This window comes from Peromyscus californicus, unplaced genomic scaffold (assembly GCF_007827085.1).
Source record: "Peromyscus californicus insignis strain IS unplaced genomic scaffold, ASM782708v3 Scaffold_8__1_contigs__length_139910024, whole genome shotgun sequence".
In the NCBI taxonomy this organism is placed as follows: domain Eukaryota; kingdom Metazoa; phylum Chordata; class Mammalia; order Rodentia; family Cricetidae; genus Peromyscus; species Peromyscus californicus.
Window position 1 is genome coordinate 100,268,989 of NW_026294606.1, and position 22,931 is coordinate 100,291,919.

Consider the following 22,931-nt stretch of genomic DNA (forward strand, 5'->3'; position numbering starts at 1 on the left):
ACAACCATCTGTAATGAGATCTGGTGCCCTCTTCTGGCCTGCAGTCATACATGCTGTATACGTAATAAATAAATAAATCTTTTAAAAAAAATAAATAAATTCTAGGTATTAACCCTTTATCAGCTAGATTCATACATATTTTTTTTCACTCTGTAAATTGCCTTTCACTCTGTTGGTTGTGTCCTGCATGTACAAACTTTTACACACACACACACACACACACACACACACACACACACACACACTAAATAAATGTAATCATCTTTAAAGTGCTAATTCAGAAATATACAAGAATTTCTAGGCTGGCCTCTGAATTCACCTTCCTCCTGCCTCAGACTCCTGAGTTCTAAGACTTCAGGTCGGTGCAACTTTCCCGACAGGGCCCTACCTCATCACCTCTTAGACTATAACTGCACATTAATTGTCACCAGGGAATTAAAATGTGGGTTCTAGCCCGGGGGAGGGGAGTGGTGGTGGTGGGGGGGTGGCGCACGCCTTTAATCCTAGCACTTGGGAGGCAGAGGCAGGCAGCTCTCTATGAGTTTGAGGCCAGCCTGGTCTACAAAGTGAGTTCTAGGACAGGCTCCAAAGCTACACAGAGAAATCCTGTCTCAAAAAAAAAAAAAAAAAGAGAGAGAGAAAAAAGAAAAAAGTGGGTTCTCATGCTGAAGGCCTGAGATGGAGCCCAACATGCTGGGTGTTTCTCCCAGACTCTTAGGAGCTCTTGCCAACGCTACAGTTAGGTAGCCGTGTTTGGAGTAGTGAGAGTTCGCCCGTGCAAAGCCCCAGCCAGGGTCACTTACTTGTTCACACCTCTCCTTACAGTTTGTTTCTTTTTCTGGCTGACACTGTGTTATGGAGAGGCCTGTGAATGCAGAGCTCGGTCATCCTTCAAGTGGATGTCTTTAGAGTAATCCAACCCACTGTGTTCTAAATAGCACCGTGGTACATAGCTGTGTTTCTGGCTTTATTTTCCACAAATAATTAATGTTTTATCTTTACGAAGCCGACTGGAACTTGGATACCAAATGTGTTTGTCTTCAAAGGAGTCACATAGAAGCCTGGTCCCTTAATCTCAAGCCTTTGCCAGTCTCCAGTGGGAAGGGACAGAGTGGCAAGGGCCAGACATAAAATACATGTGAGCAGGTAGTGTGGGACAGGCAGGGGCAGCGTGGGAGAAGGCGGCTGTGGTGGGCAGGGTGTGGTAGCTGTACTTGGTCAGCACTCACGGCTCCTTGTAAAGCCCCAGCAAGTCGCCCCCACTCCACAAAGGAGGAAATGAGGCCCAGGTGGCTCCAGCTTGGCCATGATCATGCAGGTGGGAGGCGAGAAGGCAGGGGTGTGGAGGGGCATGGATATGCCTGGTTGGCCTCGAGCTGCCCCATCGCTCAGGCTGCCCCAGCGACCCCGCTAGGTTCTAGAATCTGCATGACAGCAATGCCCTCCTACCAAATGATAATCCAGGATTCACCTGGCAACTGCTGGCCCATCAGGTGACTGAGCCGTCCCTGAGGCCCAGCTCCCACCTGCCCGAGAGGCAGGCCTGGGGCTCAAGTGTTAGCTTCAGGGTTGCCTTGGTCGGGGAAATCTAGGGCCTGGAGTTAGTCTCACTTCCTGGGAACACTTTCCTCGGATGCCACCAGCTCCTCTCCAGTCTGGCAGGCCCTGAATGGAGCTTGGACTTCGGTGAAGCCTCACAGTGCACACTGACCAGTTGGGCAGTGAGGATGGGACAGAAAGCTGGACAGCAGCAGGCAGCCTTGGGCTTGAATCCTAGTCTTTTCGCCTGCTGTCTGCAACACCTTAACATGGAGCCGAACAACGGAATGAAAATGGCGTATCTCCAGACTACCTATGGCTATTAAGATGGCTGCCAGAGACAGCGGGGAGAGAATAATACGGAGAGACTGGAAGCTTGTGCACTGTTGGTGGTGCAAGGGAACATTGGCCATTCCTCAGACAAAGGGAGAATTACCATATCCAGTAATTCCACATCAGGATATGTGCTGAAGTGAATTAGAAGCAGGGTCTCCAAGAGGTAGTTATACAACCGTATTCATAGCGTGTTCACATTTCTATTAGCCAAGAGGTAGAAAGCAGGTTACCACACTGAGAGGGATGGATAAGCCAAATGGGACATATCTGTACAGAGAAATACTGTTCAGGCTTAGAGAGGAAGAAAATGGGCCAGGAGGAGGTGATGGTGCACGCCTTAATCCCAGCACTTGGGAGGCAGATCTCTGTGAGTTTGAGGCCAGCCTGGTCTACAGACTGAGTTCCATAGAGAAACTCTGTCTCAAAAAAAAAAAAAAAAAAAAAACAGAGGAAAGAAAGAAAAAAAGAAAATGCAGTCACATGCTTCACCATGGATGAGCCTTGAGGACATCACACTAAGTGAAACTAAGCCCAATACCAAAGGATAAAACTGTATGATCTGCTTCCACAGAAGGTAGAATGTCAGGAACTGAGAGGATGAGGGAGTGGAGACAGAGTTTCAGTTTTGCAAGCTGAGAAAGTTCTGGAGATGGGTGCGGATGGGGGTTGCACAACCCTGCGAATGCTCAATGCTACTGAACTGTGCACTGAAATGATCCAAGTGAGAGGCTGGTGATTGTCTCGAATGCTGGTCTTCCCGCCTCCACCTGCCAAGCGCTGGGGTTGTCTGGACCACCGTGCCCAGTCTACACAGTGCTGAGGATTGACCCCAGGGGCTTTGTGCTTGCCCCAAACACTCCACTGGCTGGGCTGCATTTCCAACTCTCAGCTTTTTTTTTTTTTTTTTGGCAGGGGTTCCTCTGTGTAACAGCCCAGGCCATCCTGGAACTCACTTTGTAGACCAGGCTGGTCTCGAACTCACAGAGATCTACCTGCCTAGTTCTGGGAGGCGTGCACCACCACTGCCAGGCTTAGTTTGTTTTTTTTGTTTGTTTGTTTTTTTCTCCACAAAATCTTCTCATAGGGATTCTGCTGGGTATCGAGTTGGGCAATACACATGAACATTTGTGCTAGGTCTGTAGAAAACAAACTTCCCGCAGCAAGCAGCATTGAAGACCTGGGCACTGAAGAGTTGCTCAGTTTTCAGCAGCTTCTCAGAACTGCATGGGAGAGCCGAGTTCAGGAAAGCCTTCCTGGAGGAGTGACTGGGGCCCTGCTCAGGGAATTCCTAGCGTTTATGAATGTGTTGATTCCACATATTGGAGAGTCCCTGGCAAGAAAGCTGGCTTTCATGACGGGCAGTTAGCAGGGTGGAGACCATGTGTACTGAACTGTCTGTGGAGCAGGCTGCCTCATGACTGGTGAGTTCCCTGTCAGTGGAAACAAGCCAGGAGAGGCTGGTGAGCTGCAGGGGAAATTCCCACAGGACGTGAGGACAAAGCCAGAGTGTCCCAGGGGCTCTGTGCCTTTCTGATGTGATCAGTCCAGGCAAGGTTATATAGGACAAGTGTGTGCACAGTGGGACCCAGGTCTGGGGCAGTTGGAGACAACCTTGACCCCAATCTTACAAACAATGACAGCAGTAACAGCTGCTGCAGGTCACGCTGGGCCATGCCCATCGCTAATGTAAACAGGCCCAATCTCAAATCCTCTCTTCAACCATGCCACAGGGGCTATTACCACCTGAGAACCAGGCCCAGGGTTAAGCTGCTGCCTGAGGTAGCCAGCAGCTGGTATGTGGGATTTGAACTCACACACTGGCTGGCGCTCTCGCTGCTAGGCAGAAGATCCTATCCACCTCTCCCAAGCTGGCTGCTCGTGCCCCTGGCATCCTGCTCAGGTCCCAACGTTCTGCTTGGTGTGAAGCCAGCTGCCATAGTCCACCTTCATCCTTGACCAGAAAGTCAGCACTGCCCGCTTCCAGCCTGGCTGGCTTCACACCGTTAGTGGGTGCTGATGAGCCTAGCCCCTGAAAGCTAGGCTCAGCCTGTTTGGTGTCACAGGATCTGAGGGCAATGATGATCTTGACCAGGAGCCACCTTCTTCCATTAAATGGGAACCTCCTAGGTTAGGATGTAGCTCAGTTGGTAGCATGCTTGCCCAGCATGCATGAAAGCCTGGGTTTGATCTTCAGCACTGCAGAAACTGGCATTAGGTGCATGCCTAAAATCCCAGCACTCTGGAGGTAGAGGCTGGATGATCAGAAGTGCAAGGTCTTGGTTATGTGGTGAGTTTAAGTAGCTAGGCTGGGCTACAAGAGACTGTCTCAAAAGAAAAAAAGAATGAGTGGGGACCCTTCTGAATAACTTTCTTCCAAGGCTCAAAGTCCTGCCCATAGGGTTGAGTTCAGTTCATTCTGTCTCTTTGGTAACTATATATTTGGAACCCACCTCTCTGGATGTCAAGACCAAAATTTGCCTAGCACCGTTTTATCATCTGCCGGGCAACAACGCCATCTTAATGGCGGTGATTCAGTGGCCTCCTCTGACAGGTGATTCAGTCAGCTCTCAGGCAGGATGACTATGATGTCCACAGCTGCAAGTGGAGGAGGTCCAGGCAGGGACAGTGTGGTTTATCTAGAATGCTGCTGTTAGCTGGGAGTGCAGCCTCGGGGGGAGCTTCTCCATGCTTCTGTGCCAGGCAGGGAGCAGGGCCTCCGACAGACACCAGTGCAGGACTGGGGGAGCCCATCAGGTGAAGTGGGGTGTTGGTACTGCAGACGAGGAAACTGACCTGAAGATCTCTGTTGCCTGCAGCGGCGTCTAAGGGTCTAATGGAGTGCCCCTCACTGGCTGTGGAATTGCGCACATGCAGGCCTTCCCTTCCATTCTTCCTGTGGCCTCCTCACTGCCCTGGGTGGGCCTTTGGGAGGGATACTTTATGGTGGATGGAGAAGCTGCTTAGGGGCTCCCCCAAGGTCCCACAGTGGGCGAAGGTGGTACCCCTCTCTCTTCAGGCTCTTTTCTTCCCCCTGCACTGGGTGGCACGCTCTGTAGTCTTCCCAATGGCTTCCCTGGAGGGGCTGTCCCAGGCGCCAGTGACAGATGAGGCATAGGCTGCAGACCAGCTGGACCAGCTGAGGCTGGACTCGAGCCAGGTGCTTTCCCGTATTTCCCTATGGGCAAGAAAGTGGCTTCATGGGCTGCTTCCCTGGCGAGGCTGCCGCTTGGTCTCGCTCATTGCCACGCCCCTCTTGAGGGGCCAGAGAAAGGCACTCCTTTCTCTCCGTGGAAATGGTGTAGGCACATGGTTGCTTACTCTCACAATAGTGTTATAGTTCTGAACTCTTGACCCAGCCTTGTGAGGAGGCATGGCTGTCAGGAGGAAGAGGGGGGGAGGGGAGGAGGAGAGAGGAGGAGGAGCAGGCTGAGCTAGGTGTTAGAGGTACATGAGGACTTGTGCCCTGCCTGTCTGCCTGCCTTCTTTAAAAGCGAGTCAAGGGTGGGGGTGAACTCAGTGGCAGGACACTTGCCCAGTGTGTATAAGGCCCTGGGTGCAATCCCCAGAAACGAAAACGAAACCCAGTAATATAAATCATGGACACGGTAGCACTTACCTGTAATCCCAGCACTTGGGGCACAGGGACAGGAAGATCAGGAGTTCAAGGTCATCCTTAGCTATATAGTGAGTTGGAGGTTAGACTGAGCTATGTTTGATCCTGACTCTAAAAAACAAAACAAAACAAAACCCCCAATATGTGTGTGTGTGTGTGTGTGTGTGTGTGTGTGTGTGTGTGTGTGTGTACAGATTGACATAATTCAGCAGATTTGAAGTCGATTTGCTCTCCTCTAGGACTTCCTTCCTTCCTCCATTCCTCCTTCCTCTTTCCTCCCTCCCTCCCTTCTTTCTTTCTTCTGGCTTGTCACCGTGTGTCACCATCACCGTGTCACCATCACCGTGTCACCATCACCGGCTGGGTTGGGGAATGTGAGCTTCCCCTTTTGCCTCCGGCCTCTCCCTGCACTGTAGCGCTGTCAGCTGGAGTTCTGCGATCTCGTATCTACTTAAATTTAATGGTTCCCCACTTGTTGGCTGTATGACTCCAGTTCCAGGGATTCGACCCTCTTCTGACCTCCACAGGCACCAGGCACACACATGGTGCACAGACACACACAGACAAAACACGCACACCCACAAAACAAACAAACAAACAAACAAACAAAAAACCCTAAAAACAAAAAAATATAATAAAATGATTTTTTGCTTTGTTTTGTTTTCCGAGACAGGGTTTCTCTGTGTAGTTTTTGGTGCCTGTCCTGGAGCTCGCTCTGTAGACCAAGCTGGCCTCGAACTCACAGAGATCTGCCTGTCTCTGCTTCCTGAGTGCTGGGATTAAAGGTGTGCGCCACCGCCACCCAGCAATAAAATGAGTTTTTAAGACTATCATTGCATTATACCTGGGTGTGGTGGCCCATGCCTATAGCCCAGCACTTAGGAGACAGAGGCAGGAGAATACTGAGACGGAAGCCAGGCTGGGTTATACAGTGAGTCCCAGGCCAGCTTGGACCTCATAGTAAGACCCTGTCTCAAAACAACAGCAAAAATAACATTGTTGCATTGTAGTGATACCACAGGAAAGTCCAGGCACGGTTTCACTTGTGACGGCTCACTCCCGTTAATTTGGAACATGAACAACAACACACAAAAGCAATAAAAAGCAAGAGAGTGAGCCAATGAAAACAACTCTCCGGGCTGCTTGTCAAAACATAAATCGTTCTGATCTCCTCAGATGAGTGTTGCATTAGATTTTAGACACTTAATTGCACCCAATGTACTTCCGGATCCCTGGCCCAGGAATTCTGCTTCCTGATGGGAGCCAGGTCTGCACAAAGCTGTCTGTGCGGACAGTCGCTGCCATGGAGCTTGTATAAGACTGAGATACAAGCCACTGCATAGGGGGCTGGTGAGACCGCCAAGTGGGCAGAGGTGATTGCTGTCAAGCCTGGAGAGCTGATCACTTGAATCCACATGGTGGAGGGAGAGAACCTACTCCCATGAGCTGTCCCCTGACCTCCACATACATGCCACAGCAAGCATGTGCATGCACGTGTGTGCATGCAAACACACTTAAATAAATGCATAGACCTAATAAAAAATTAAATACCTAAAAAAAAAGAAAAGAAACGATTGCAAAGGGCTAACAATTGCTAACAGGAGGCAGACTCTATACAGCGGTGTACTTAGCAGCTGGCAGGAAAGGGAGGCGGGATCACAGATGCCCAGATAGACTGACTGAGCGAGGTATGAATCAGCATTCTGTTAACTCACAGCAGACATTTTCCCTCTCTCTTCCAGTTCTGGAAATGAAAGCCCTGGAAGCAGGCTATCAGCACTACTCACACTTCTGAGGGCTCCAAAGGAGGAGCCTTTCTAAGCAATGCTTGGCAATCTGGGCTTGCTGCCCATCACTCTGAGTGACCTCTGTTATCAGACGGCCCTTTACCCATGTGTGCCTCTTCTCTAGTGAGGACACCAGTCCCTGGAGTTTGATTACAGCCTCATCTGGCCGCATCTCAATGAATGGCATCTATAAAGATTATTTTGATTTTGGTCATTGTTTTGTTTTAGACACTGTATCCGCTGTAGTCCAGCTGACCTGGAACTCACTAATGCAGCCAGGCTGGCCTCATGTCTGTAGCCATTCTCCTGCTTCAGCCTCCGGATCATTAGGATGACAAGCCATGGAGGTCAGCTCTGCAAAGACTTGCTGAGACTCCGGGTGGCTGTGTCGGGGCGCCTGCCATTCCACTCACCACATGCAGGTGCAGTGCGCTACCCTCGGGGGCAGGGAGGTGCCTGGGTGCTCTGGTGTGGTAACAGGAAGCTCAGGGGACGTACTCAGAGAAGTCTCTGGAAGAAAGCACACAAATGCTAGGAGAACCATGATAGGGAATGGAGGAAGGTGATTTCATGCTGTGCTCCCTCCTGCCCCACCCCACCCCCCACTTTAGGACTGAAGCTTGGTGCATGCAGGTCTTCAGCTGTAAGAAGGCAGGAGGTTGGGAAGGGGGATCTAGCTGGTAAAGTTCATCTGCTGGCCACCTTAACCTCTGCTGAGGGGTGATAGAACCTGTAGATCACTGACCCTGGTGACAAGCACTTCTGAAAGTTCTGGAACAACCCTCCTCCCTAGGCTGGGTTCCATGTTAAGAAAATCACTGTCCACTATCCCTCAGGAAGAATTGGGCTTTTTCAATTTTTTTTTTTCCTCTGTCATCTCATAGATTCTCATGAGTGGTCTATGGAAGGAAGGAGGTGAGTGGCCATTTCTTGGCCTTGTGTTGTTGTTGTTTTGTTTTGAGACAGGATCTCATGCAGCCCAGGCGGGTCTCTTACTGGCTATGTATTTGAGCTGACCCTCAATCGCTGAGCCTCTTGCCTCTACTACCCAAGCGTTGGGATTAGAGGTTCGCACCACCAAGGCTGGTGTGTGCAGTGCTGGGGATGGAACCCACAGCTTTGGACATGCTAGACAAGCCTTCTACTAGCTGGTTTCTCTCTATTTGTGAGGGCCCCTCTCCACCTCCTCCCTCTCCCCCCTCTCCCTCTCCTCCCTCTCCCCCCTCTCCCTCTCCTCTCTCTCCCCCCTCTCCCTCTCCTCCCTCTCCCCCCTTTCCATCTCCTCCCTCTCCGTGTGCCTGTTCCGACTCGTAGAACTACCTCTCTTTCCCCCTGGCTTCTTGCTCACCATAATTTGGCGTTCCCACCAGTGCCAGCTGCTAGGTTCAGAGTTTTCCATCTTTGTGTGCCAACCCCCTGGGCACATGAGAGACACTTTGCTCAAAGACAAGACGCACACAGAGTAACAGGCTTTCTCTCTGCTGCTCGGAGTGAAATGGGCACTTCATGGCCTCTTTGAAAAGCGTCTGCTACCAGATGAGTGTGGGATAGGATGGGAGGCTGCCTGTAATCAGGGCAGGCGGGAGCGAGAGTGAGAAGGAGAGAGAGGAGTGAGGAGGCTGGGACTGCTTCCCATCCAGGGGCCCAGACCTTCCCATCCACTTGGCCTTGGGGCTCAGGGACCACAATTACATTCCCTCACAGCTGCCAACGCAGATACAGGAGAGTGGAAAAGTCACCCTATTCCTCACCAGCAGGCTCTTTAGCATTCACTGCTCAGAGTTAGAGGCCTGGAGCCTGAGGAGGCTTTTGTTTCAGCAGGATCTGCAGATGTGGACCTGAAGGGGTGATCAATTCCGTGGCTTTGCGAATATCACAGAGCCAACCCAACCCAGCCCAGAGCTGAAATGAGAGGGCCAGGCCTGGGGCTGGGTGAGGGTGTGGTGCTCCCAGCCGCATCCACGGAAGAGTGAGCTATGAACCCAAAGTCAACAAGTGTAAAGCCAAACCCACCCATGCATGCTGGGGGCAGGGAGGATACCCCAGCAAACAGGAAACAAAGCTGCTCTGTTCACCAGGAATTCCACTTCTCCATTGTTCCCCTCCAGGAACATTCCTTTAGTGATGAAAAAGTCACCATCTCAGTCCAAGTCCCCGGCAGGCATCTGGTCTGCTGTGCCGGGTGGACTGCAGAGAAATGAGGAGGAGGTGGCGGCAGGGAGAGAAGAGGAAGAGGAAGGGGAAGGAGAAGGAAGAAGAGCTGGGGAGAGGAAGGGGGTGCCGGGCAAGGTGCGCAGTGAAACTGCTCCTAGCCCGGCCAAGATGAGGTGCAGGGTGCATGTGTAGGACCCTTGGGCAGGTTAACAGAGGAGAGCAGGGGCTAGCAGGAGCCAGGGCAGACAGGAGTTGGCAGCTGTGCGGCTCAAGGGCTGATGTGAGAGTGTGTGTGCACAAGTGTGTGTGTGTGCAGTCTGTGTATATATGTTTGTGTGTGTTCAAGAGTGTGTGCCGGTGGGTACCTGCATAAGTGTGTGTGTGTGTGTGTGTGTGTGTGTGCGTGTGCGTGTGTGTGTGTGTGTGTGTGTGTGTGTGTGTGTGTGTGTGTGTGTGCATGTTCATACAAGTGAACAGGCGAGTGTGACTTCTTTGCTGGCGGGGAACGGAGGGAGTTCCTGTACCAGTGCAGAAGGTGCCAAAGGCTGCTCAGCTGTGGCAAGATGGGGCCTGACTCCCAGTGGTCCCGGATGCATGGGAAGCTGTCTGTCCCTGTGGGAATGAGAGCCTTTTGGGGCATCTTTGAAAACAGAGACACCGCCCCCCAGGGGAGGCTAAGAAGTTTCTCCTCTCAAGCACAAGATCTTGGTTCAACACCCTCCATATTCAAGGGTCTACTTATAGGTGAGTCCTTTTGAATTCTAAAAGAACAAAATAAAAACAAAGTCTAGAAAATTCATTTAAATCCCAAAATATAGAAGTAAAGTGGCCATGAAGTAAACCACAAAAACTGGAATATCACGATCCATTTTGAATATGTACGTTATAATCAAGGTGAGGAGAAGGGAGGGAGAAGAGGGAATGGGGAAGATGGGGTAAAAAGATAAGGGACATGTCAATCATTGCCAAGCTTTCTTCAGGCCCGTATCATCCCTCCGCCCCATCTCTAAACTGCAATTAACCTATTTTCTGTTGCAACAGACAAGTTTGCATTTTCTGGTTTAGAATTAATATTTTATAGAGGGTGTTCTTTCTTTTAAGGGGTCTGGTTTCTATCAATGCATATGATTTATCTGAGATTCTTTTGTGCTACTGTACATACTAATTAATAATTGACTCTTTATTATCAAGTAGTATTCCATTATGTGAATACATCTTTTCTTTAACCCATTTATCTCCTGATGGACAGTGCTGTTGTTTCTGGCTTTTTGTTTCTGGAATATTGAAATATAATCGATTTTTTGTGTTTTATTTTATGTGCATGCATGTATGTCTGTGCATCATGTGTATGTAGTGTCTACAGAGGCCAAAGGAGGGCATTTGATCCTCTGGAACTGGAGTTACAGACAATTGTGTGCTGCCATGTGGGTTCTGGGAACTGAACCCAGGTCCTCTGCAAGAGCAATATGTACTCTTAACTGCTGGGCTGACTCTCCAGCCCCTTGGTGTATTGGGATTGGGGACTGCATGCCACAGATGGAAGACAGAGGACCACTCTGGAAGTTTGGTTCTCTCCTTTCATTAAGTGGGTCTCGGGGGAAACTCAGGTTGGCAGGTTTGGTGGCAGGTGTCCTTACACACTGAGCCTTCTCACCAACCCTGGCATGTCCTTTTTAAAAAGACAAGGCCTGGCCGGGCAGTGGTGGCGCGCGCCTTTAATCCCAGCACTAGGGAGGCAGAGCCAGGCAGATCTCTGTGAGTTCGAGGCTAGCCTGGTCTACAGAGTGAGTTCCAGGAAAGGCGCAAAGCTACACAGAGAAACCCTGTCTTGAAAAACCAAAAAAAAAAAAAAAAAAAAAGACAAGGCCTGATGTAACTCAGGCTGGTCTCAAACATACTCTGTGGCTAAGGGCGACATGGAGCTGATCCACCTGCCTCCATGCCCCAGGTGCTAGGATTACAGGCATATGCCACCCTGCCTAACTTAAACTATTTTTATTTTATATTTATATTTTTGTGTGGTTCTTTTGTGTCCTGCAGCCTTGCTGAACACACTGATTAGGTTTATGGTTTTATACACTCCTTAGGGGTTTCCACATAAAGGATAGAATTGTCTAGAAAGCAGGACAGTCGTCTTTTTTTCCTTTACAGTGTTTTTGCCCTTGGTTTTTTTTTTTTTTTTTTGTTCATTCACTTTATGTTTTGTTTTATTGTGCTGGGTAGACTCTACTGGGCAATGCTGAGCAGAAGTGTCAAGTGCAGACACCCGTGTCTTATCCCAGGCATAGAGGAAAAGCATCTTTATCTGTCTTGCTGCTGTCACAGATGGAAGAAGCACCCTCCCCAGGCATAGTCAGCTGGGACTTTAACTCAGGAAAGGGTTGTGTCAAATTCTGCCTCTACTGAAATGGCAATGTGGTTTTCCTTTTTCAGTTTGTGAACATGACTGATTTTTTTTTTTTTAGACAAGGTTTCTCTTGTAGTTTTGGTGCCTGTCCTGGATCTCACTCTGTAGACCAGGCTGGCCTTGAACTCACAGAGATCTGCCTGGTTCTGCCTCCTGAGTGCTGGGATTAAAGACGTGCACCACCACTGCCCAGCAAATTACATTTTGTTGTTGTTGTTGTTTGTGTGCACACATGGCTGCCACGGTGCATATGTGGAGCTCAGAGAACAACTTGTGAGAGTCGGCTCTCTCCTTCCACCATCTGGGTCCCAGGGATTGAGCTCGGGTCACCCGGCTCGGTGGCAAGTGCCTTTACCTGATAAGCCATCTCACTGACCTACACTTTTGTGGGTTTAGAGGTCAATTATGAAGGAATACATTTGGACCCGGAAGGAAGAAGTAGCATCCACCAAATTCCCTCTCCCTGCCAAGTCCAGCCCCCACTGCTTCAAGGAGGGCTTCTCTGTATCAGCTTCCCTCCGACTCTGCTGCCCACAGTCAGGCACACACTTGCTGTTTTCCTGAGAGTCCCACAGCTGGGCCTGCCAGAGGTGCGCATCTCTGGAGAAGAAGGTGACTCAGCTACGGAATTAATTTTGTCCAAAATGCATTTGTAAAAAATAAACAGCTCACCAATGGACATGCCAAAGTGGACGGGGTGGGGGGGGGGAACCCATGAGGCCTCAACCCTACACAAAGAACTGTGGGCAACTGAGGGAAGCTGGGAATGGGAGAAGTGGTCTTCCCCAGGGAAGAGGACACAATTGGTTGTCCACTGCCAAAATGGTCAGCCCTGAAAACACACACGCAGGTAGCATTATATGGACCGAGCAGGTTATATTTAGGAATGTGTGTGTGTGTGTGTGTGTGTGTGTGTGTGTGTGTGTGTGTGCATGTGTGCAATAACAATCAATGAGAAAAGAAACCATGAGTTTGAAGGAGAGCAGGAAGGGTTTATGGGAGGGTTTGGAGGGAGGAAAGAGAGGGGGGAAATGTAATTATATCTCAAAAAGCAATCAAACAAAAAACGAACATCTTGGTCGAATGCAGTGACACATACCTGTAGTTACGGCTCCTTGGGAGCCTGAGGCAGGAGGACCACCTGAGTGTAGGAATTCATGGCCAGTCTGGTGGACATATCAAGACCCCCACCTCAAAACCCACCAAGAAATGAAGCAAAAGTGCAGCCTGGTGGTTTGGGTGAAGCTCCCTGCTGCACCAAATGTCGTGAATCTCCTGGTTGTCGTCTAGAGTAGTGGTTCTCAACCTGTGAATGGTGACCCCTTTGGGGGTCAAACGACCCTCTTACAGGGGTCGCATGTCAGATATCCTGTGTATCAGATATTTACAACTCATGATAGCAGCAAAATTACAGTTATGAAGGAGCAACGAAGTAATTATGTGTTGTTGAGGGTCACCACAGCATGAGGAACTGTATTAGGAAGGTTGAGAACCGCTGTTCTAGAGCTTTGGCGTCACATCCCGGCTCAGACAAATTTATATCAGGGCTGGAGGCAGGACCAGTGTTCTAAGAGATGGCAGCCACTCTGCATAGCCTGCTGTCACTGTCCAAGTGGCCTTGGCAAGTAGCTTGCTTTCCCCCCCAAGCCCGGTTTTTTTTGCCTGTAAAACAACCAGAGTTCAATGGCCTGGATCTGTAGCTCTGATGGTGCATGCTGTCACACCAGCAGTACCTGCCACAGTGGACACTTGTTGAACACTCAGGTCCATGGGCCTCAGATGCCCTGAAGAGCGTCCCTGAGAGCAGACCCTAGGGCCCTGCCTTCACGTAGCCTCTCAGAGGGTTCTTTCTTCACGTATCTACAGGGCTCTGGATGGGACCCAGGGCCTTGCAAATGCTAGTGAGTGCTCTTTCATTGAGCTAAAGCCCTAGCCCCTGCCCCCTCTGTTCTTTGATAGTGGGTTGCATGTAGCCCAGGATGGCATGGCTCTTGCTCTGTAACTAAGGATAACTTTGATCTTCTGATCCTCCTACTGCTACCTCTCAAATGCTGGGGATTACAGGCAAACACCTCCATGCCCAGCTTATGTGATGCTGGGAACCAAACCCAGGACTTCCTGTATACTGGGCAAATATTCTACCAACTGAACCCCCAGCTCTCTTACAAAACTTATTTTCAGACAGTCTCACTAAGGTGCCAAGGCTGACCTTGCAATCTTCCTGCCTCGGCCTCCTGAGCAGCTGGAACTACAGGCACCCATTACCTGGTTCCTATCTCAGGGACCCCCTAAGCACGATGAAGTTTTGCTGTCCTGGAACCAACTCTGTAAACCAGGCTGGCCTTGAACTCACGGAGATCCACCTGCCTCTCCCTCCCAAGCATTGGGATCAAAGGTGTGTGCCACCAATGCCTGGCAAGGATTTTGTTTTTAGCATGGTATGTGTGGAGGTTAACCTGCAGGAATTGGTCCTCTCCTTCTACGGGGAGGGGGGGGGGCAGGATCGAATTCAAGGCATCAGGCTTGGCAGCAGGTGCCTTTACCCACTGAGCCATCTTGCTGGCCCTTGTTTATTTGTGGGCGCATGTCCATGTGTATACACGGGAGGGAGTGTGTGAAGATTCCCTTGTCTGTAGAGCCAGAGGAAGGTGCCAGGTGAGCTCTTCTATCATTTGCCACCTGTTCTTTGAAGCAGGGTCCCTCCCTGAACCCGGGGCCTGAGTTTTGCCTGACAGGCTGGAAGCCAGCAAGTCCCAGCAGTCTTCATGTCTCAGCTCTCCCCCTTGGAGACAGTGTTGCAGATATGCAGCAGGGCAAGTTTAGGGTGACTTTCCCATGGGCCCCTGCACCTACACTTCCCAGCTGGTCTACAGTGTTGCTCTGCCCAAGGGGAAGCCGAGGTTTACCAGAGGCTGAGCTGTCCCAGCTCTAATATCCATGTAAGATGTATCTAGTGGGCGTCAGTGAGCTATTACAGGTAATAAAACTGCTAGGGAGTGTTTAGCGTTATCTGATGACAGATTTTTCTAATGACAAATGAGAACAGGAACCAGATAGGTATTATGGGTATCAACCAAGGCTTAGGAGCTCATGAACTTGTCTCTTTCCCTATTTAATATTTTGATTAGGTAATAGATTTGTGTGGTTTAAACCACACGCTAAAGAACAATGGTGGGAAGTTCTCTTCCCACAAACATCCCATAACCACTCAGTCCCTGCCCCTGCCAGGTAGTTGGCTTTAGATTATTGTTTCTGACCCTTGAGATAGCTGAGGAATCCTGTCCTCTGTTGGTGCCTTAAGATTTGCTCCCCAGAACTTCTTCTATCTTACTTTACGATGACGACAAAACGTCTATTAAATGACAGAATTATTTCCATCAAATTGTAGACTTATGAGCTGGAGAGCTCAGCGGTGAAGAGCACATATTGCTCTTCCCAAGGACCTGGGTTTGATTTCTAGCACACACAGCAGGTGGATCACAGACACCTATAAGTTCAGCTCCAGGGAGATCCAAAGTCTCTGGCCTCTTCAGGCACCTGCACCCAGACACCCACCACATACATACACATAACTATAACTAGCAATGAATTTAAAGAAGAAAAATGAAATCGTAGAAAACTGTAGACTTACTTGAGTTAACAAAGATCAAGTTTTACTTTAATATCTCAATGTGTTTATTTTTAATTAGGTGAACATGTGTATGTCTGTGTGGGGGAATATGCACATGAGTACAAGTGCCCATTGAGGCAAGAAGAGGCCATCAGATTCCATGACACTAACATTACAAGTGCTTGTAAGTTGCCCGGAGTTTGTGCTGGGAACTGAACTCAGATCCTCTGCAAGAGCAGCAAGCCCTCTCAGCCGCTGAGCCATCTCTCTCCTGGGTGTTGGAGAGAGAACTCGGGTCATCAGGCCCGGTAGAAAATGCTTTAAGGGGCTGAACCACCTCAGTGGCCTAGACTATCTTCTTCTGAAGATGCATTGCTTGTGAGAAAATTCTGAGCTGCCCGTCTCCCACTCTTGAGTGTGAATTATCCTAACACAGACTCTTTTTAAGTGCATACAAACATATATCTAAATATGTGTTTATAAAGTGCTTGGCTTTGCTGGACAGTTTGCAGCAAGAATCCACATTATCACGTACTTTATTTTAGTGAGGATAATACACTGTGCTCCCGTGTGGTGAACATTTGGGTTTTCAGTGTTTAGTTCTCAGCCTGTCATCAGAAAGCGTGAAGAAGAACCCTGCCCATGTGGCTTTCTGCAGGTGTGGATTACATATGCAGGGTGGCTTCCCAGACATGGGGTTGATTGCTTGGTACCAGCTTTAGCAATTCTGAAGATGCTGCCAACGTCTCCTCCACAAAGTAAGCACCAAACTGCAGCTGTATCAGCTTTGGAAGAGAAATTACCATTTTGCCACATCAATGGTCTCTGCTGCCAGGTCTCTGGCTTTGCACCAATCTGATACACGAACGACAATGACTTGGTATGGCCTTCCACTGTGTTATGAAAGGAACTTAATTAGTGCTTTAAATACTATTTCTGACTTTTTTGGTTGTGGTGGTGGTTTTTTTGTTTGTTTGTTTCTGGTTTTGGTTTTGTTTTGAGACAGGGTTTCTCTGTGTAGCCCTGGCTGTCCTGGAACTTGCTCTGTAGACCAGGTTGGCTTGGACGCAGAGATACACCTGCCTCTGTCTCCTGAGTGCAGGGATTAAAGGCGTGCACCACCACCACTCAGCTGGTTTTTTCTTGATGACTGTCTGTTGTGTTAGCTTCTGAGGTGGCATGAGCGTGAGGCATATTCACCTCAGATGGTCCACGAAAGACAGCTCGAAGAGATGACTCATCCGAGTCTGGCTTGATGAGCCAGTGAGTTTATCGGGCTTATTTACAGGCACATAGATGAGAAATTAGAGCTCACAGGAGCACGGGTGAGAGATATTTACAGGATCATGAGTGACCCCATGGGTTATACAAAACGGCTGTGTCACCAAAAAGTCTTACCCTGGCATGGATGACAATTTCTCTGTGCTTGCATAGATGGCATCTCTCCTCTGTTAACCTTCCACCCACTATGTCCCAGCATCTCCAGAGACTACAGTCACAGACCAATGGGAAGAGGGCAGGAGGGAATGTCTGGAATCTCAGATGAAAATCTAATGACCCCACCCCCCAGCTCTGTCTCTCTCCTCGTCCCCTCTCCAGACAGGCTCTTATGTACCCTGCTTGGAACTCACTGTGCACATCATGTAGCCAAAGATGACCTTGAACTTCTGATCCTTACCTACTAGTCTTTTACACCTTGGTGTGAATTATCCCCCCTACTCCACTGTACAGTTGTTGGGCTCATAGATGTGCACTAATGTGTCCAAATTATGCCATGCCAGGGATCTAACCCAAAGCATCATGTATGCTGTCTTACTCAAGGTCTTTGCTTATTTCAAAATTAGAAGTATTGGCTTTTCTCCTTTAATGCTAGGAGCTGTTTATATCTCAGGGATTAGCTTTTCATCTTGGATACAGTTGCATCCACTGTAGCATTTCTGGTTCTTTTTTTTATTTTTTTTGAAACAGGGTTTCTCTGTGTAGCTCTGGCTGTCCTGGAACTCACTCTACAGACCAGTTGGCCTCAAACTCACAGAGATCCTCCTGCCTCTGCCTCCTAAGTGCTGGGATGAAAGGCATGTGCTACCACCTACAGACTTCTTTTTCTTCAAAAAAAGAAAAATGTATTAGGTATATTTCAAGGGCAGAAAGCTGGGCAGGAACTTACTGCAACTCCTGTCCCCATACCCCTGCACACACAACTATTAAAAAACCATACTTCTTTGTTTTTCATTGGCAGGGGTGTGTGCTTGCCACAGTGGGCATGTAGAGATCAGAGGACAACTTGCAGAAGTCCATTCTCTCCTTCCACCCTGTAGGTTCCGGGGATCAAACAGAAGTTGCCAGGCTTGGCAGCAAGCGCCTTTAATGGCTGAGCCATCTCGTCAGTCCATCCTGCACAAATTGTATTTTTTAGGCCGTCAAATGACTCTTCATTGATGACTTTAAAATGTTTAATCTTAGATACAAAAGCCTTCCTCACTTTCAGACGACAGGATTGTGCCTTGGGTTTTCTTCTGTTATTTTACATTCAGAATTTCATCTGTTTGGAGTTCATCCCGGAGAGTGGCAGGAGGAAGAGGCTCCTGTGTTTCTTTCCAGATGGTTCTCCTTTCGTTTCTAAATGGAGTAGTTGTTTAATAAGTTACTTTTTTTTTTTTCCAGAGCTGAGGACCAAACCCAGGGCTTTGCCCTTGCTAGGCAAGTGCTCTACCACTGAGCTAAAGCCCCAACCCCGATAAGTTTCTTTTCATAAGCACCTTTCCTCGTAGAAATTTGAGTCTGTTTGAAAATTGCTGCCCTCTGCCCAGAGTCTGTCTCTTCACTCTCATTCTTGATCTTTGTTCTTGTGACCGCTGTTACTGTATTGTATATGTATTGTCTGCGTTTGTGTCTGTGCACCATGTCTGTGCCTGTGCCTGAGGAGGCCAGAAGAGGGCGTCAGATCCCCTAGAACTGCAGTTACACACGGTTGTGAACGACCATGTGGGTGCTGGGAATTGAACCCAGGTGGAAGAGCAGCCAGCGCTTTTAACCTGAGCCATCTCTCCAGCCCTTTTTCTTTCTTTCTTTTTTTTTACATAGACCAGAGTGACTTCAAACTCACAGCAATCACATGCCTCAACCTCCTGAGTGCTGGGATTAAAGGCATGTACCACACCCAACATGTTTCTACTTTTTCTCTGCTAAGGTTTCTAATATTTAAGACATATATTTTCCTGAGTTCTTTCAGGCTCGTCTGGCCTATTTATTTTTCACCTAAGGGTTGAATTCTAGTATTTAATTACACATGTGGTGGTATTTTAATTGGACTTGCTATAATAAAAATTCAAGTATAACATACATACATGAAAAGAGAGTAATTTTCAATGAGTTATCACGCAGTGAACACACCCTGGTAACTATCAACCACATCTAGAGCTAGAATACGACCTGTGGGAAGAAGTCCCCTTTGGCCCAGGTCACTGATGGGGTTTGACTATGAAATGTCCCCCACAGTCTGTGCTTGATCTCCAGCAGCTCTTTGGGGTGGTTCTAGAAACCTTAGGAGGTGGGGTGTAGCTACAGGAAGTAAGTCCCAGGGTTCCTGGCTTTGGAGATTATGCCTGGCTACAGTTCCCTCATCACTCTTGACTTCTTGTCCATCATGAGATGAACAGCCTCCACACGCTCCCATCACCATGATGCTTGGCCTCATCAGGGGCCCCAGGTCAGTGAGTACTCTGAAACCCTGAGGCTGACCCACGAGGCTTGCCTTTGGGGTGTCTCCCTCTGGTATTTCTCACAGCAGTGCAGGAGACACAGAGACATGACCCCACTGTCCTGACCGGCAGTCATCAATCTCATTTTTTTTTCAATGCCATAGTTGGTTTTGCTCTACTTTTGAAAAGTACATTGGGGCTGGAGAAATAGCTCTGTTGGTTAAGTGCTTGGCTTACAGGCACGTGGGTGTGAGTTTGAGCCCCAGAACCCATTTTGGTTGTTGTTTTTAAAAGCCGGGCGTGGTGTTGCACACTTGTAACCCCAGTGCTGAGGAATCCGGCTAGCCAGCCTAGTCTATTTGCTAAATTACAGGCCAGTGAGAGAACTTGCCTCAAAAAAAAAAAAAATAGATGAGTGGCACCGGAGGAAGGACTCCTAAGATGGTTTCTCTGGCCTTTATATAGCATGTATACACTATATATATTATATAATATTTATAATATAATAAATACATATATTTAAAGTTTTATTTATTATTATTGCATATGGTGTGTGTGTATATGTGTGTGTGTGTGTGTGTGTGTGTGTGTGTGTGTGTGTGTGTATGAATATGGGTGTACATAGGCCATGGTTTGCATGCAGGAGGTCAGCCGACAACTTCTGGGAGTCAGGTCTCTGCTTCCGCCGCAGGTTCTGGGACTGAGCTCTGGCTGTCAAGCTAATCCAGACGGTCCTTCACTTATGTACAGATATGGTCATCTGGCTTCTTTTCCCATGCATTTGTGATTAGCTTGGGTGTTCTTGCTTTATAGTCCTATTATTTATAATGGGAATAATTTTATTTCCTATTTAATTCTTACGTTTTTATTTTACCTGTGTAACTGCGTTGGCCTGAGTGTGCTAGAGAGCACACACTTGTATTGTTCCTGTCTTTAGTGAAAATTCTTCTAATGATTCTAAATTAAGCCAGATTCTAGCCTTTGTCTGAGATGGATACATTTCATCTTGTTGAGGGCTCACTGGTTAAGAGTGCATACCTCTCTTGCAGAGATTTGGATTTGGTTCCTAGCATCCACACTGGGCAATTCCTAAGTGCCTGTAACTCTAGCTCCAGGGAATCTGATGTCCTCTGGCCTCCTTAGGTACTGAACTCACCTATACAAACCCACACTCACACACATACACATAATTTAAAATAATAAAAATAAAAAATCTAAGGAGGGGACTGGACCTGCCTCAGCTGAATCCCCAGGGAAGTCCTTGCCTTGGAGGAGGTGGGAATGGGGGGTGAATTGGGGGAAGGGGGCGGGAGGAGGGAGGACAGGGGAATCCGTGGCTGATATGTAAAATTAAATTAATTATAAAATTAAAAAAAACAATTACCCATCAATCCCCATTTTAATAAGCGCTTCTCTCAGTTAAGGATGTTGGATTTTGTAACATGCTTTCTCATCACCTACAAATACACTAAGAAAGGCCTGTTACTGTGTTACATTGCGAGGTCTCTTACTCTCAACCATCCTTGCACACCTGGAATAAATTCCTTTCTATCCTTCAGTGTCCTGCACCACCCAGCTGGAGAGCCGGAGAGTCTCTTTTGACGAGTCAGTAACCACTGTGACTGCTGTTGTAGACACATGCAGAGTTGGTAACTACTTAAATGGACGGGGTGGGTAAGGGGTGGGTAGGGGGTGGGTAGGGGTGGGGGAGCAGGAACTGTGCACCACGTTGGGAGCATGTGCCTGACTCTCAGCTCAGTCATTTCTAGCTCGGCCTCTTGTTTTTGTTAATTGTCTCCACGAAGCAAACCACAACATATTAAAAACCCAGAAAGTAGAGCCCAAGAGCCTTCATCCTGTACCCTGTTCTGTTTATGCTTTGGAGGATGTCCCAACAGGCTTGGAGTCTCTGGTCTATTCTCAACTTGGGAATCATTGCTATAATTGTCTCAAGAAGAATGAAATGCGGAAAAAAACGGGTAAAGGATCTGGATTATAAACAAAGGAAATCCTTTGGGGTCTCAGCCGCATCTCAGGATGTGGCTTTTACTCAGTAGGACACTCGAAAGGTTAAGATAACAGTGAGGGGCTGGAGAGATGGCCCAGAGGTTAAGAATGCAAACCTCTGCCGAGGACCCAAGTTAGGTTCCCAGCACTAGTAATGGGAAGTTCACAACCACCTGTAACTCCAGCTCCAGGGGATCCCTCTTCTAGACTCTTGAGGCACCTATGCTCACACATACACATGCATAAACACACACACATAATCTTTAAAAATTTAAATCTTCAGAAAAGACAGTGTTTTGCCATGGTGTGAGCCTGTAATCCCATTACATGTCAGAAGCAGTGGGCTGAGCGTTGGAAGGCAGTTTGGCTACATGGCAAGACCCTGTCCCAAGAACAAAGAGGCCAGTGTTTTCTGGGCTGGCTGGGCTGAAATCACTGCTCTGCCCCTGATTGGGACACATTAGTTTCCCCTCCCTCCATTTCCTCATCAGAATGAGAAGGTTGTGAGTTCCTCCCCCGGGCTTTGTAGTGGAATGCAGTGAGTTAGAGTTCATGCATGGAAAATTCCCCTAGTACATGGAGGGCTGCCGGCAGATGTGAGGAGACTGTAGGGATAGCATACTCAGTAGGGTCTGGGTCAGATCTGCCTATGCCTTCACCGTCATCTGACTTTGGCTGGCCCTGACCCTCATGCACACATGGGCAGGGTGTGCTGAGACAGGTGAGGAGTCATCTCTCAGGGTCAGGGGCTTTCACCATGAAACCAAAGAAAAGTACGTAAGAAGTTTCCTTTCCGGCCTAGAGAGATGACTCCATGGTTAAGAGCACTTTCAGCTCTCCCAGAGGTCCAGAGTTCGGTTCCTAGCGCTCACGTTTGGTGACTCACAACCGCTTGTAACTCCAACTCCAGGGATCTGACTCCCTCTGCTGGTCTCTGCAGGCACCCACACCCATACATTCACACAAATAAAAAATAAAAATAAATCATAAGGGCTAGAGAGATGACTCAGCATTAAAGGGTGCTTGTTGCTCTTCCAGAGGACCTGAGTTCAGTCCCCAGCACTCACATGGTGGCTCACAACTGTCTGTAACTCCGGTTCCAGGGGATCTGGTGGTCTTTTTTAGTCTCCTTAGGCACCAGGAATGCAGGTGTGCATGCATGCAGAATACTCACACACATACAATAAAAATAGATAAATCTGTAAAACATACATAAAAATAAAGTTCACTGTTTCCTTTTGTGACTGCCTGGGCTGCAGAAAGTAAAGGAATGGGACTGAAGATCATTCTAGAAAATGAATCTATGAGCACATAGAAACCTCTCACCTCCTAAGCAGGCCTCCCTTTGGTCCTCAGTTCTGGGGACAGCAGCCATGTAAGGGATTCAGGTTGCTTTTGAACACGGCATCCATGAAGTGAGTCTCTTAGGTAGTGCTGCTAACCCATGGACCACGTGACATTTGCATCTGAGGGGGTGTTGTGGGCATACTGACTAAGGACATATTTTAAAAATATTTTTTCAATTTACCTGTTTTATTATTTTATACATATGGCTGCCATGCCTGTATGTATGTAAGTGCACCATGTGCCTGCCTGATGTCCATGAAGGTCAGAAGAGGCATCAGGGTTTCAAGGCAGGATGTGGGTGCTGGGAATCCAACCTGGGTCCTTGAAAGAGCAACAAACGATCTTAACTGCTGAGTCAACGCTCCAGCCTAGGGGATATTTTCACATGGTCAGTGAACATAAAGGGAGAGGTACTGGACCAGGTCAGGCT

The 22,931-nt window shown here is 48.3% G+C and overlaps 1 protein-coding gene across 3 annotated transcripts in view; it reads left to right on the plus strand.

The window, feature by feature from the left end:
• The window catches only part of Il34 (interleukin 34), a 58,579-nt gene that overhangs the window by 5,190 nt on the left and 30,458 nt on the right, over nucleotides 1–22,931 (plus strand). For 2 of the 3 annotated variants that reach the window (XM_052728244.1, XM_052728240.1), the window contains exon 2: nucleotides 20,707–20,796. The exons of the other annotated variant lie outside the window; for it this stretch is intronic. The gene's annotated coding sequence lies outside the window, so the exon portion shown is untranslated. The remainder of the gene's footprint in view (nucleotides 1–20,706; nucleotides 20,797–22,931) is intronic. 3 annotated transcript variants of the gene reach the window in all.